Below are 17,486 nucleotides of genomic sequence, written 5' to 3'. Positions count from 1 at the left end.
GCTCAGTTCTGGTAATGCTAATCTGTTAATTCAGGTTGAAGGAAGATTTAATTATGGTGTCTTTCTTTACTCCACAATTTGTATTTTAAAAAATGCTGAGCCCTGCGATTATGGGAGTGGAAAATGTGCACTGTTGCTCAGATTTCTGGGCTTCTGTCATTGTAAGTGGTCAAGGTGATCCTTTTTCATGAGGTATATTCATGTCTGCCTGAACTCTGTAATGCTGTAAGATTCTTGTTCGCACATCTCACTTTTCCCTTTTAAACTGTTCATTCCTCAGTCTTGTTTCTCTACCTGTCCTGCTTTTCTGTTGTACCTATAGCTGTTCTTGGTTCCTTGAACTGCATTTTCATTTTGCTTTCTTACATACCACTCTTTTATATTACTTGTTACAGCTTCCTAGTTAAAGCAAATTCAATTTCCTTTGTCTGGTTTCAGAGGAGATCCTTTGCCAGCCTCTTTGGGTTATAACCAGAGTATGTTCTGTTGTCTACACAGTACTTTGTACCAAATGTGATCTGTTTTAAACTGCACTTTTCTTAGATGGTGACCAACTCCATTTTGCTGCTGCTATGCCTAATAATGTAGTTAGTGTACAATGTAACTTTTGTAGGATGACCAGTATGTATGTTTGTTAGAACAGCAGGACAGATGGAAGCAAAGTTGTGAGGTGCACAGATTTAGTACATGCTGGAAAGCACCTGAATGATAAATACAGATAAGTTTAACTTCCTTATTATTTAGTAAATTAAAATATAGGAGGAATAACTATATCACTTTTAAATAGCATTTTTTTCTGATGTTGAACACATTGGTCTCTCCCTTCTTAAAGCAACTTTATTCCAGAATCCTGATTGTGAAAACAACTTTGTTCTGGAATCTTAATTGTGCTATCATTGCTTAATGTATTTTGTATTTGTGTTTGTCCTAAGCAGGTTCTTCATCCTTTTGTTTTCTGGTTTATCAAGGGCATCATTCAAAATTCACAGAGACAGTTTCAGCCAAGTTCATTTTTATGATCTTGATTTGTAAAGCATTCTATCTTTCTGTATCTTTTCCTGTCACTGAATTTAAAAAATGATAAACAGTTCTGCAAGCACCAGCAATCTATGGGTTCATACCTCTGTCAACATATTCAAAGGATGCAATTGCATTCACAGAATAACAAACTCTGTCATGTAGACTATGAACAGCATTTTAGCATTCTTCAAAAGCTCTTAGCTCTGTAGTTGCTTTTGTTTTGCTCTGTTTGCATTCATGTTATAAATCCCTACCTTTAAAATGGATTTAGAAAGTGTTTTTCTAGCACTTAATACTTAAATGGTGAAAGTTAATTTCTCAGGATGTTAAGTTTCTTATACAAGTCCAATTAATTAGTAGAACTAAGGCAGAGATTGGTGTAAGATCTGTAGAATGATGGAAGTAAACACAAAATAAGAGTATTGACAAGGCAAACTCAATGGGTGACATAATGAACCAGTTTATTTTCACATAAAGAACGTCTGAATTTTCTCAGTATTGCTGAACGAATATTATTTTCTTTTCAGGATGGCTGCATATTGCCCATGTGGGTACTTCAGGCTGAAAAATGCAGTCCTTAATTTATTTTTTTTAGAAAACTAGACTTGTGTTACCCCATGTCTACTATTAATTCCTAACCAGATTCTGGCTTTTATGACAACACCTACCATACATAGATATGGGGGGCAAAACATAAGTAAACATGTTATTTAGAAAACTAATTGCCTTATTATGCAGGTCTTGGGATTTCCTCACACATCTTTGAGTTGTATTGTACTCTTTAGTGTTACTGATGCGTATTACCAAGGAGCCTAATATACATGTATGTGTGATTGTCAATATAAAACTAAACTCTGATACTGAAGGTGCTTTGAAGTTATCTCCACTTTATGCTGCAAGAAAGCCACGGTTCAAAAAGAGCCATGTGTCAGTTTCCTGTCTACATCTTCATGAAAGACTAAGGTGTTGTCCCAGGTACTTGCTATTGGACCTTAGACTTGTCATGCTTGGTAAAATATCAGGGTTTCTGTTTCTGCTATCTTGATGAAGACTATCATAGCTTGTGAGGTGTGTTAGACAATTTTGAGGATTTCCCAGCAAACTGAATGCTTTAGCCTTCTCTAGCTATCAGTCAGGTTGATGGTTCTGACTTAAGATATTAGTATCTTGACACCAAAACACCTGGAGGTTGTGAAATACTATGGGTAGGGTTTTGTAGCTGAGCTTTACTTTCGGTGGGGGAGGAAGGGGAGAAGAATGCTATAAATACAAAGCTGTGACCCTTGAGAGTCGAAGGAGTGAGACTCAAATGGAAGAATAAATGTTACATAGATGAAGGCCTATTAACAACTTTCAGCATTTGGGCTGCAGCCTATGTCTTCCTCTAATTAAAGGAGGAAGCTTCTTTCCCCAAACTGCAAGTAACAGTTTCAGGGTAGAGAACATCATAGTGTGAGATACTGAGAGGTGAGGTCCTACCTACCCATTTACCCCTATAATTTGCATTTACAACACTTAGCCCACCAAAAGAAATTGCATTTGCAGAATCAAGCCTCTTGACTCTCCATGTTTCCATAGATAGAAAAAGGGTGCTGAGATTTAGCATTGGAAGCTAAATTGCAATTTAAAAGTCAATTGTCATGAAGTGTTTTTGAAAATTTGATCTGATAACTCATGAAGATTTTTGGTTGCTAAATAGGATGCATGCAGATCATAGGAATAATATTTTCATAGAATCATTAAAGTTGGAAGAAACCTCCCAGGATCATCTGGTCCAACCATCCCCACACCAATGTCACCCACTAAACCATGTCCCTTAGCTCCAGGTCCAGCCTTTCCTTGAACGCCCCCAGGGATGGTGACTCCACCACCTCCCTGGGCAACCTGTTCCAATAACTAACTAGTCTTTCTGAGAAGAAATGTCTCCTCACTTCCAACCTGAACCTCCTCTGGTGCAACTTGAGGCCATTTCCTCTAGTCCTGTCACTAGTTAACTATGACTGAGAAGAGGCTGACCCCCAGCTCCCCACACCTTCCTTTCAGGTAGCTGCAGAGAGCAATGAGGTCTCCCCTGAGCCTCCCCTTCTCCTGACCAAACAACCTCAGTTCCCTCAGGTGTTGTTGACTTGTGTTCCAAGGATTTCTGGGCTTAATAAGAATTGCTTGTAAACTGGTTAAGGATTTATGAAGGAACTTGCATCAGGTTAAGTGGATTGATAAACTGATTATAATTTGAGCATTTTAGGCAAGACTTGTGCAACAAGAAAGTGAATTTTTATTATTGCCATGTCAGTTTTAGTTCTATTTCTCTATTCTTCAAAGTCTCTACAAGCTGGACTAGCTATAACCCAACATATTTTATAAACCATATTAGCCTCTTTGCTTTGAACAGAGAAATGCTTATTTGCATGATGGCCAAATGATTCTTCTCTATCGAGGTATAATTTTGGTTTTTACAAGTTCCTGTAAAACTGCCAGTAAGCTTTCAATAAATACAATTGTTAAAATTATGGGTTAATGTCTGTTGCTAGGTGGAGAACACATTAAATTTAATGAAAGATTTTGAAGGTTTGAGTGAAGTATAAGAGTATTTTGAAAATTTCCAGGCGAGGATAAACACCCTCATCTTGATTGAAATATTTTTTTATAACTCCTGTTTCAAATTCTTCCCCATTATCCTCAGATTTCAGACTTTTCCCCTCAACAGTGTGCCATTGACAAAACTGATGTTCATTTTATGAATCTTTGATTTTGATATAACTGCATCTCCTGATAATGACTCTCTCAAAGCTTTGCTATCTATTTCTATTGCATTTGTCAGCTTTATGAGATAACTCTGAATTTTCATAAACTGAGGTGCTGAGGAAAGTCACCTAAGAAGCTGTTAAGGTTTTGGAATAGTCGGAAAGCAGTTTTGCTCCTTTTTTTGCTGATACTAACTTTACTGCATCTGACAGTTTAAATTAAACACAACGCGAGTAACATTTCTTTTCCTCCCTCTAGGTTTACACTGCTTCCATTCACCAGGTAATTGCTGGCTGTACTGTGGTCATAGGCATGATATTAGTCAGCTTCCAGAGTAGACTGAACCAGAAATGCTGCATTTTCAAGTTTGAAGCTCTTTTATAAATTGTACTGTAGTCCACAAAAGAATAAACCTAAAATCCTATAAGCTTCTTCAATCTTCAGAACTCAAAGATCTGAAATGGTCTTATGTCCTTATGTCATTTCTCTATTGAGGAGTGAATGATGTCTGCAGTAGCTAGAACCGAGTATGTAGAGTACTGAATGTTATTTGGAATACATATTTTACCTCATTTTCAATTTGCTGTGGTATCTGAAGTACGAAGCACTGCTAAGTGTTGATGACAGCATGCCAGAGGGTGGGTGTCAGTTCCTGGGTTCCAAGTCATGCTTTATAACTCACTTTCTCTAAGTTCTTGATGTCACTTCTTGCATGTAAGGTCTTTCATATGAGACATGAGTAATAATGCTACAAGAATAATTAAAGCATGCCTAAGCTGGAAAGGTTGAATTTCAAACTGTTGGGACTCCAATGTTTGCTTCCAATAAAATAACATAAAATGAGAAGGCTCAGTTATTAGACTCATGAAATCGGAATTATTTAACATTTTCTCTCATCCCTGACTGCTATGAAGCACTGTGGTTCAGTGACCAGAAAACAATTTTTAAGGTCATCTTTGAAACAGATTAACGTAGGCTTTAGTGGCACATAAAAGCATCCTCCCTACTATTTTATTTTCTATTTTAGTTTGTTAACAGTTAAAATTAAATTTCTGAGGTAGGAGAACTTGCACAAAATGGCAAATGGAGAAGAAAATGTTCTTTTATCATACTTTACATCCAGATCACACTTCTCTTCATGTCATCTGAAGATGCAGCTGTTCTTTCAGATAGTTGATTCATGCCACCCACAATTAAAATGTCCTTTCTATTTAAAAAATGCTTCTCAGCATGTCTAAAAAGGTTGTCTAAACAATGGCTTGTTCACAGTGAGAGAAAAGCTCTTAATGCTTTATAGAAGACTGATGCAATGACTTGATTAGCAAAATCTGTCTGATTTCCAAGTCATGTATTGTCTTGAGTCTTGGCAGTTAGTTAAAAACCACATCTCCCTGCTTTGAAGACAGGGATGGTAAGTTACACTGCAGTTGGGATTTCTGGACTATACAACATTTACAAGTACATTCATAGTGATCTCATTAAACACTACTGTTTCTGTCCAACACTTTCTTACACCAAATTACTTCTTTTGTTATAGGTACTCAGGGATAAGCAGTCCAAAGTTTCTGGTTTTGAACTTCAGTTATCCATAAAAGGGGAAGTTGTACTGCTGAGTCCTTTTAAGGAAAGCATTGTCACAAGACTTGTTTTAGTAGTGGTTGGGCACTTGGAAAATAATGAAAAATACTTTTTTGTTCTTTAAAGTTGATGAAAAGACTGAGTTGTCACAACTCTAATGACAGCATCTCATTTTAACCTGGCTGCATTCTGGAATTTACTGTCCCAGGTTAGATACCTAGGTCAAGGTGTCTTGCTGTTCAGACTGGATGATAATTATTGCTTGTGGAGGGAGGGTTATTTCAGTCCCTGTTCAGTGAAATATGGAAACATGCACTGGAGCAGGAGCCTTGATCAGTAGGTCTGTGATGTGTAATTCCAGGCTTTGGCTCACAGAGGCCATTATTCCCTTCTGAACTGCCAGAAGTTCAGAAGTTCAATTGAAGGGTTTTGTATGTCATAGTGTGAAAGTTGGTTCAGTTGGTAGATGTCTGCTGTCTGGGTTGTTTTGCAGCAGTTTAGTAGCTAAAGCAATGCCCAGCCATAGCTTCTGAACTATTTTAAAGCACTGTTTACAATTAAGTGTTGTGAATTTCAAGTAGGGGGCTACCTTTTTGCAGTACAGAAGCAAGACATCTGAATGGCACTGCTAGTTGAGTTTAGGGTAAAGGTGTTTATTATCTTTTTTCTGTGATTTGGTCAGTGTGAGGACACCTGTCAATTCTTCCCATATATTCTTAATTACCTTGTGTTAAGTGAGTAAAAAAACCCTCAGAGCTTGTGGGGTTTATTGCACTTTCAAGATGCTTAAGAATTGAGTACCACTGTTCCAAACATTGTGTCTGGACCCTTTTGAAAGACCAGAGCACCTAATTTCAGTGAACTTGATCTGGTGCACCTGTGGTGCTTAAGCCTAAACATTTTTCTACTTTGAAAGGGCAAAGCCTTTCATCCCTTTCCCATTATCAGTTCTGTGCACAGATATGCTCAGTGCAATTGTCATCATATTCCTTAGAGATGGCTGCAAGTGTGCATGGCAAAGGGCTTATGACATTGATGTGAGTTTTACATGAGGGCTGCTAGCAGCTGAATGCTCTTGTTATACTTTGAATCCTGATGACTCCACTACTATCATGTTGCATAGGGAAGGAAGTTTATTCCTACAAAAACTATTAAATAATGACTGTTTATCTTGTCTCTTTCCTTATCTACTGCTTGTTAATAAAAGCATCACTTTCATGTAGCTTGAATGTTTTTTGAGGGAGGTACCGTGGTGGTAAAATGTCTGCCACACTGAAACCAATAAGAATTGACTTAGCAATAAATATGTTGGGCTAAATGTGAAATCCTATTTGTTACTTTGGGAAAAATATGTATCTCATTTAGGAAGACCTATCTGCATGCCAATCTCCATGCCCCTTTTCCACAGCTATTTTCACCCTCATTCAAAACCAAGATGCCTATTGTCTCATTATACTAAATGTTTAAATTGATCATTTTCCTATTTTGTGATGTGCAATAGCAACAAAAATATCCCCCTTCCTGGGAGCTATATTTGAGGCATACTGCAGGTTGCTGAAGGAAAAATGAATTTGCACTATAGAGGAGTAAATGTGGTGTAGTCATGAAAACAATGGAGATGTTTCATCTCTTTCTATAAAAAGTAAAGCAGCCTGGATTCTATCAAGCTTGTCTCCCTGTGTCCTGGGGTGGCAATTTCCTGGACTCCTGTGCTTCATGTCTGTCATGAGATTAAGGAAGCAGTGAAGAATCACGGTACAAACAAAATCAGCATCTAGCAGGACAAATAGCAATCTATTCAGAGCTCATCACTGTACAATTTAGGATTCATTGCATTTTGCTACTATATTTAATTTAATGAGGGTAGCAGCTGCTCTGCTATTTCTTATAGAAGTCACAGTATTATAACACCACACAGAGGGGCTTTGTTTATTTTTATCAGCACAGAAGACTGTGTATTCAGCAAGTAGTATTTCGGGAAAAAAAATGCCGATGTTAAGAGAGTCTTCAATTATTCCTCCAGCTCCATATGACTTCCACCCTTATCTCTCCACTAGTCTTCATTATTCAAAAACTCATTTTACCATTAAATTATAAGAAAATATTTTCCACAGATAATGGAAATAAACAAGTCAGGGACAAGTCAATAAACCATTATGAGGATCATAAACACAATTTTACAAAAATGGCATATGGATGGCATATGGCCTGCTCAGAGCTACAGTTGTATTGCTTTGGTCTACAAGAAGATTAATGATTTAGCAGTTCTTGTTTTTTGGTTTCACAGAACAGTAACTTTTGAGTTGATTACTACTATTTTTTTCCTTAAGCCCTATGAAAGGAGGGTTTGGGCTGGTCAGGTGAAGTCTAATATGACTAGTGTTTGTTAATTCTCAATAACTAGCAGAGACTGGTTCTTTCTGGTAATGGTTTAAAGGGCTTAATCAGAAGTTCTGTTCCAAATCTAGAAGTTCTGTTCCAAATTTAGAGTAGGGAGACTCTTGCTCCCTTTTTGGAAGCCTTAAGTTTGGAAGCTTTATGTTTCAGGGATTCATGCAGATTGTTGCTTGGGGTACTAACTTTGACATCAAGCACAGAAGAGTATTGGTTCAATTGTGAGAATGACAGTAATACTGTGAATGGGGCAAAAATTGACTTTTAAGGCTCTGCTAATGTTGGAAGCTGGCTGGGGTGTGTGTGGGGACTGAATTTGGATCAAATGGAAACTTTCCTCAAAAGTTCGAGCTAATTAGACTGGAAGACAAACTACAGTGTGAAGATGAGCATGATGTTTAATTTAGCATGAGGTTTGAGGACTGTTTTGGTGCCAGATGTTGCTTAGTGTGTATTTTATATATAACTTTATATGTAAGAATTATATTTATATTTTAAGAACTTAAGGTTAGGGAAATATGCTTTCAATGTGCTACAATGTTCTTTTCAAAGTCTTTTTGTAGGTTGAAGACTCAAAGTAGTTGACAAGTTTGCAGGACGCTTTATAGGCCATTAAAGATGCATGTTTTGCTGAAAGTTTGGGTAAATTTTTACATTGTCTAACTTGTTATTAGGTCTGTTAGTTTGTAATCTTCAGTGTGTAGTGTCATGAAAGTGTAGATATACTCTTATACTGTAAAGGGAAGGTGTAATCTACTGACATCAACTTACTTTGTGTACATTGCAATAAAATGTATCAAATGAGCCAATTCTATTCAGTATGTATGGTTTATAGGACATGGTTAAGGAGTGGCTACTTAAGAAGAACTGTGTCTACAGGTTTAAAATAACACAAATAGAAAGCTTGAAAGGCTGGCTACTGTCTCAGAAAAACGCACTCTGAAATGAGCAGAAATTGCCAAGACAGGGGTATGTCATAGTCCATTGGAGTGCCTTGAGAATTTCAGCCTGACCCACCCTCACCCTGTGGTGTTGCAGGTGTGGTTCAGGCTTGGAGAGGTTATAATGAATTGGTGGGCTCACTTATGAGTAGGTTTTTATCTCAAAAGGAGCACCTGTGGGGACAGGTGTCTGGGCTTTGGTTTGTGTGGTTCAGAGAACCCCATGTGCAGGCTGTTGTGGGCAGGTGGTTTGAGCCTGGGTGTTTTTGCTTTCCTCTTTTTTTTGTGTGTTCTTCTGTTGAAGTCACCACAAAATGAGGGAAATTGTTGAACCATCATGGTGTTGAAGATGCAGCTTTGTATGAGGCCTAGTATCGACTATACTGACTGGAGCAAGCTGGAGGGGTAGGTTTGTTGTTGACGTGTTTTTCTGTCCTGGTCTGTCTGGTCCTTGCCTTTGGGGACCTGTCTGACTCATACTGTTTCTTCTCATCTGTATGCTCACATTTCTTTTCCTGTGAAATGGTGATTGCAGGAGCAGTGTGAAGTGGGGTTTCATTGAGAAGTACTCCAAAGTTGTACCCTAGGCTGTGGTCAGAAGGAAAGAAATGGTGGGCCTACAGATTCCCATAGGTGTGAAAATCTGTTACTCAATATGTAGCAAATCCTTTCTGGATTCAGAGTTAGTGGGACTATTTTGTATATAATATTTGAATAAAGGCATGGGTAAAATATGCTGTTTTTATCATTTAAGTATTGCTTCAGTATTAAATGACAGAACACCTAACTAGAGCATAATAGGGGTTAAACATTTTTTAACATGATAAAAAGTTGTGTTGGATGTGTTTCTACTTGCTTCTCCTCTGTTGAGCAAGTCACTGTTCTGATCACTTGTTTAACTGTAGCTTTTTAAGTCTAAAATGGACTATATAACACAGACTATCTGACCCCTGGAGTAGTTTCAATTTCCTCTTGAAAATAAATTTCTCCTGTTCTATTCCATTGTCTTAACCATAATAGCACTTGTTCTCAGATCATAGTTCTTGTAGCTAGTCACATGGTCAAGTGAGTCTCTTCTGTCCTTGAAATTAAAATGTCAGCATACTCCAAGCTCTCTTCCACTTGTATTACAAATGGTAGTTTGTTTCTTGAATCTGTCCTTTCTGTTTAGAAATATTTTTTTAATGTGGTTTTATATTGTGGGATTGCACCTCCTTGAAAATTTTTATCAGAGTTGAGGAATATCCTGAAATTTCTTCAGGCATGTAGCTTACAGAATTGTATGTGACTAGGGTCCAGCAACCATGTGTTTGGTAATAGGAAAAAAAACAACAAGTTTTGAATTAGTATAATTTTATTCGCATGTATAATACATGCAGTTCTATTCACATAGTTCATATTATGATCGTACTTGCTTGATGAGAATGGGACTTCATGTAAGGATTTTGCAAGTTTTATGGGCTTCTTGTGAATTTTTGAACTCTCCAAAAATAAATGTATCAAACTTATTTGAAGTAACTTAAATATCATAAACATGGCTTTCCCTTAAATATTTTTGAAGTCATGCAGGAATCTATGTGTTATTCCTTGTAAATCTTAGTCTTAAGAGAATTGAATCATTAAACAGTGAGCTTCACACTGCACTGCAGAAGTTAATGGGAGGTTTGTAGTTTATAGCAATGGGTTTGCAGGATCAGTAGTCACTCAAGTACTTTTAAATAAGGTCCTAATTACAAATAGAAACATATTGACTACATTTAGAAATGTTCATCTCTGCTTGAGTAGAGCATTGGTGCTTATTCATTTTGTTTGAAAACCATCCTCCCACCCTGTTGTTGTCTTACATTAGTGCAATAACAGCATTGCAGAGAAGGCTGGCATGTCAGGCCAGTGAAGTATGTTAGGGAGTCTCTATCTTTAATAATGAAATTAAGGACAATTTTTATTAAAGGAACAACTGTTAAAACACGCTTTCTTGGGTGATGGAGAGGAAGAGACTAGCTTCGGGCATTCTTTGTCATTCTCTTTGTCAGTGTAATGCTGTCTGCCTTCTAGGAGCTGTGAAGATGATCTTTCAAAAAGATTGCAGTCTAATACCTTAAACCAGCACTGGATTTCAAGGAGCAAAAGACGGCAGGCTTTTGTATTAATTTGGTATGTGTTTGCGTAGATATCCGTATAGGTCAGACTTTCCATGCTGATTACAGCATAAGAAGAAATTAGTGCTTTTAAATGTGGTAGTGCTTTTACATGTGACAGTTCTTTAACACCTCGGTAGCATTGTCACTTCCTCCTACACGGTTCTTTCCAGTAGGCAGAGGGTTGATGATCTGTTTTTGCAGTCCTCCCTGAAAGTGAGATTGTTCAAAACAAATTTCACATCATGAGAAGACAGAGGACCTCTAATGATACATAATTATACAGCAATGGTGTTCTTTGGAATGGTGGAACTGTATGAAGGACCTACCTGTTGCAGGTTATTGCATGAAAGTTCTGTGGTGTCTTGTACCACTTTGGTCAGTTTTGCCAGGCAGCTGACATTGCCTACATAATCATTCTGAGGACTAACAAAAGTTGCATTGTGCATCTAAACTGGAAGTCCATTACGTGACTCCTTGTGAAGGACTTGCAGTAGAATTGGCTGGCTTCTTCATTTTGTTTCTTAGCACAGCAGAGGTCCAGAGAATGTTAGTTGAATCTGCAGTTTATTTCCTGTTACAAGAGGTAAGACCTGTGACTACAGTGAGAAGAGAAAAGGACAAAGTAAAACAGGTTAGGCAAAGTTATTGAGAACTAAAATTGGCTGATGTTCTAGTGGGAGATGTTTGGTTCTTTACCAGGGACTTCAGTATTTTCTGGACTTGTAGGAGGATTTAAAGACTGTGGGGAAAAAATCATATGCCACTGTTATATTTGACTCAGATAATTGTGAAGAAATTTTAACCAAAACACATCAGTCAGTGGAAGATGTTCCTGACATTGTAATTCTCTAACTATTCAATGACACTTATTCATGCAAGTCCTACTCACCTGAAACATCTTGCAGTGAATTTAGGTAACAGAGCTGAGCTTTTAAAGAAATGAGTTAATTTGACATTTAAAGTGCTGTTTCTGTTATGATTAAAGTTTTTGGTGATAACACTGACACCAGTGATTTCATGGGTATTTTTTGAGTAATGCTGTTAACACATGTTGACTGAATACTTGAATAATGAATAATTACTTGAAAGTACTTGAATAATACTTGAATTGAGATAGTGTACACACATTTGTAGCTTATCCCACATATTGGTAACTTGGGTTTTGGAAGAAAAAATCTTTTTGCCAAGAAATGAGGAATATTGTCAGTTTCCCTGTATAATCTTGGAAAACTGCATTCAATCTGTTATAACGCTGTTTACCTATTCATGCTTAATATGAACTTGTGTAAAATGCTAGTTTTACATTTGGTATTCCAGGTAGATTCCAAGACTTGTCTTAGGTTTCACTAAACCTTCTGACCTGCTGCTCCCTAACCATTAGGTTTATCCAAGAACATCCTTGGTACTGCTGTTTTTTTGATGTGACCCCTGCATCTGCAAATTTGCACACTGTATAAATAGTCACAGTCATGCAGAAGTGGAGATATTCTTTGCTCTCTTCCCCTAGGCAAATCAGAAACTGAGGTTCTCAACGTGATTTTTATTTGCCCATAGTAAGAATTCATTATGAAATCCTGCCAGCAGGATTTCAATTTCAGCATGGCAAAGTGTTGAAAACCAAGGAATTGTCTTCCAGTGACACCTGCTTTCCCCTTCACACTTTAATTTCTGGAAAAGTAAAAATAACAAAACCACTATATTCTTCCCTTCCTGTTTTTGACCTTCGATGTTCTGTGTAAAAGAATTATCAAGAGTAGGCTCAGCAGTAAACAAAAGAGTAGGGCTCTTCTGGTGGGATGTGCTTAGCAGTTGCTTACCATAGGAGCTTCTGAGGAAAGCCTCTTTACCTGTAATAATTCATTTACTTTTCTGGTCCTTATAATGCAGCTCTTAAGTAAAATGGCATGTATTTCATAAGATTTTTTTTTTGATCTGAGACTTAAAGCATCTGGCTCAGTTCTTATAGCTTTATTCTTTCAGCTGTATGTAGACAGTGTTATTCTTGGGCTGAACATGTTATACTCTGCACGAGTTTTATAGAGGGTCTCTACAGACATCTAATCATATTCATATACATTTTTCTTGAGTTTTACTGGGTTGTTCTCTTCATTGAACTACGGCAATTTTAAGTCTCATGAATTTATTTTTCAGGACATAAAAATCTAGCCCTTTTAATATCTCTAATATATGTTGTAACTTTGTTTCACTGAATTGGTATAGTACTCTAGCAGCTTACACAGTGGGGCTCAGTAGGTTTTCCAGTGTTTTGTATGTTGTGTGCATAGCTGTTGTTTGGTATCAGTGTGAAACTTAATGAGTTTGAAGCAGACAAATACTTTCAAAATGGTTTTGTTTTTTCTCCCTTTGACATGCTGAGATTTTCCTTTTTTTGATATTCTTGTTTATAAACTACCTGTTTTTCATAAGTCTCCATAGGTAATCTGTTTTAATGAAATGTATTGTAGAATAATGCATGAATTCTGTACTGAATTCCGTATGCTGTACCAACATCTGTTTTCATTGTTTATGCATTTATATACAGGATAGAAGCAGCAGCTGTGCACTTAAATAGGGGGTAAACAAGGAAAACAACTGAGATGGTTGGATAAGTATGTAGGGAGTGGGTGGTTAGGACAGGAAGGGTAAGAAGACAGCAGAATAGGTAATGGCTCACTTGCCCTGACCCATCAGCTGTTGGCTTGTCCTTCCAAACTTAAGCAGAGTTATCAACAGGGTTAGGTAAAAATGACTAATTAGTCTGAAACACCATCAGAGTGAAGTTGTTCTCTGTAGCATCCTTTAAAACCTATCTGTGATAGCCTGAAACATGAAGTGATTTTACAGTGTAATTGCAAAATTAAAATTAGTGTTACTGATAGAACATCTCAGTAAGGAAGTTTGTATCAAATTTCTCTTCTGTAGTATTCATTGCTTTCCTTTTATTCCTTGTGTGTCACACGAGGTAGATCTTAAAAGAAGATCTTAGATCTTAGAAATCTACCAGGTATTCATGGGTACTCATGCTCACTCTTCACCTTTAATAAGCAAAGATATTTAATCTTTCCTGTAAATCAGCTTCTCAGCCTTACCACTCATGTTACTCCTCACAGCAGCTCAAGCAGAATTGGAAGAAGCCAGCAAAGATATTTCATTCTCTTTGCGTACTTTGCACTTTTAGTGCATGACAAGTACATTGTTTGAAATAATTAACAGCTTGTTTTGATAACACTTTGCAATGTGTGTGTTGCTAGCAACTTTTACCTTCTATAGGTGTTTTGGTATATTTGTCACTAATCTCCAGATTTTTCAACAAGTGTAAAGAATAAAGCACTAAAAGAGGAACAGAGCAAGTCTTTGAGCTAACTAGTGTTTTTGGCTTGGACAGACCAAAATCTGTAGTGAGCAGGGGATGCTTATCTGGTTGAGGAAGAGGTATGTAAAGTGAAGCATCATTGTAATAAAACACATGTCTATCTGCAGATCTTACTTTCAGAAATCTTGAATTCCCCTTCATCAATTTCAGAAGTCATGTGCATATTAGCAAAGCTTGCATACCACTAAGAAAATATAAAATACTCAAAAGTCAATGCTCAATGCTCTGTAGTGCAGAGTGCTGCTACAGCATTAGTTGTGCTCTAGAAATTGTCAAAGTATCACAGTATAATTTGGTTTGGAAATAATTTTTTTTTTAACATATGTCAAAAGAGTTAATGGAACTGAGGCTGTGTTTTTGCCTGGTACCGAAGCCTTATGTGTACCATATACAGAAATTTAATGAGAAAGTACCTCCTAGAGAACTGCTTCATAGCTACAAGAATTGTGTATAGAGGTATGCCAATTTCAGTTAGTATCTAGGCCATATCAAATTGACACAGTGCCTTTGGGAGCTTTTTCCCATGTAGTATGCAGTTTTTTCGAAGCTGTACACTGCTGACTCTGAAAGATGCAGTTTTCAACTGTCTTCAATCATATAAGCAGAAGGACTTGGGCATGACCTTTGAGAGTGATTGCCTTTCTCTTGACATCTTACAAGTGCGACTGTTGAAGATAGATTTCCTTCAATAAAAAAAAAAAAAAAAAAAAAAAACAGATGACGGGATTCTCAGCTTCAGAATTCTGTGCTCGCCTCCCTTGGCATAAAAACTGTGACCTTTCAGACGCTTCTAAAAAGCGGAGGATGTTTTTGTTTATTCAGATAGCAAATCCTAAGCTCGCACGTTTATTCCACAGCAGGAGTATGTGTGGAAGTGATTTTTTAAGTGCTATTTCAATTCATTCCTATGAATGCAATGTTAAAGTTCTCGGTTCTGGTTCTTGGCTTCACTACAGCTTCCAGCTACAATTATAAAGAGATTCCTCGCTGGCTGAACTATGCTGAACTATGATCAATGCAAGTGGTAGCTGCAAAAGTTGTAGCACTGAATCTCTGGCAAATCTTTGTCTTGAAATTGTGCAAAGTGCAGAGTGATGGAGGTGAAATCTGTATACTGAACAGCCCGTTGCTGTGTTTGGCAAGTCTTGCCTCCAGTTCAGGGGAGCGTTTGAGATCTTGGGTATTCATGTGTTGATTTTTTGATGCAGAGAAGGCATCCTTTGCAGACTTAAACCTGAGTAGTTCAAGTATGTTCAAAGTTACAAGCAACTGAAAAAATCTTAGAGTGAAGGGAAAGGAAGATCTTAAATACAGCCTTTTAAGTATGCTCCTTGCATGCAAACAAACTGGAAGCAACAATCAGGTATGCTGTTACCTTGGAAGCTGGCAGAGCTTTACCAGAAGCTCTGGTTTTGGCTACATAAATGTACATTACTGAGACCTTTCTTTTACAAGGTACTCTCACAAATGCTTATAAGAAATGCTGATTACAAGACAAGATGTAAAGGGATCTTGCAGACTTCAGTGGTGTATAGGCATGGTTTGAATCTGAGGTTTGTTTAGTTATTTAAAAAAAAAAAAAAAAAAAAAAAACAACAAACAGAAATAACTTACTCCATAAATATCCAAGGAGGTCAGGTAATCTGCTTAATATATTTGCTGAGTTTGAAACTTACCAACTGTTAGCAATACAATAATGCCTAAATACTACATCAAATTTTCTTGTAAGACACTGAGCATCTGTAGGAAAAACTTGACTTCAGTAGCATGTGGTAAAGATGAGTAGGAGTTTATCTGGCTGTCTAAATGTGGAAAAACATGCTGGCCAGCTCATTTCTCTTGATTTAGCCTTAGTATTAAAAGAAATTTTTTTTGCATTATGAAGTTTGCTGATTTAAAAAAAAAAAAAAAAAAAAGCCTGGATGGCATGATGTTAAATAAAGCTGAGTACTAAAGCATATGTGTAAAGAGGCCACTCAGTTTGTGCTGATCTGTTGTGTGAGGAGGAAGAAAAATATTTGCTTTTCAATTCCTCTTCCTTACCTGCATGACCCAAACCTGTATGACAATAGCCTCTCACTTAAGTGGTAGAGTTTTTAAAAGGACAGTTCTGTCATTAGTTACCAGATTTCCTTTAACTAATTTCTCCTTTATGTTTCAAAACTGGTTGTTGTCTGGAAGCTTAATTTCATAGGTGAAATGATCATCTCTACAGAGATTGGGGGTGGGAAGGGAATCAGCTAATATAGTAATTGCTCTGACAATTTATGGGTGGGAAAAAGTGTGCTTTCATTGTACATTTGAGTAGTTGGTTGCTAATTCAGCTTGAAAGGGGACAAACATGACCAAATTTGTAACCTGACTAGAAATTGATATGACTACTGGAAGACTTACTTTAGAGAAAGAACTGTTGATGCACGTAAAAATAATTTGTAAAAGGTTCAAGGAAGAAAAGCTTTATTTTTCTTGCCTTTAAAGTAGGAATACCAGGTGCTTTTTCTGTTTTCATCAGTAATAATTTACTTCAAGTTGGGAATAAAAATGGCTTGTATGGAGCTAAGCTTGATTTCATTTATGCCACTTATTCTGAGATACCAGAAGCTAATCTAGATATATCAGAATACAGAATAAAAATCGGACTTGCTTTCTTGTCCAGTTACAGGCTGCTCATGTAGCTTTTTGCAGGCTTCCATGTGCAGTAGTTCTGTGCATTGGTACACTCACATTGGTGTATGAGTTTATATTGTCCCATGGCTGTAGCAAGAGCTACATTTTTCTTAATTTGGATAAAAAAAAAAAATAATTCACAAAAGTTTTTGATTCTTTTGATAGAAAATTACATCCTTGTGTAGCAGGCTTTTTAATGTAAACTTGTTTCAGTTATCCTGTTCTTCAAAAATAACCTAAAATAATTCTGCATACAAGTTGGCTGCCCTTGAAGTTTATTGCTTTTTTAATGAAAGGTGTTTTATCTTCAACAGAAATGCATACACACCCTGCCCCCCCCCCAAAAAAAAAAAAAAAAAAACACCACACCAAACAGCACTGCTTTATTAGTCATCTTTGTGTGCCTCTTCTTTGATCTTTGTATCAATGGATAGTACATGGCATCAAGGTTGCTGTAGTCTGAGACTTGCTCTGCCCCTACCCTGAACAAGGTACTAAATTACAATTTTTGTCCAACAGGAAAAATTTATGCTATAGGAGGAGGAAGCCTCCACACAAATGAAGATGACAAATTCTTTCAAGCATCCTATATATATATATATATATGCTTCTTCATTTTATTTAGTG

Source organism: Netta rufina, assembly GCF_964035555.1.
Source record: "Netta rufina genome assembly, chromosome: 4".
NCBI lineage: Eukaryota > Metazoa > Chordata > Aves > Anseriformes > Anatidae > Netta > Netta rufina.
This window is presented reverse-complemented; position numbering follows the sequence as displayed.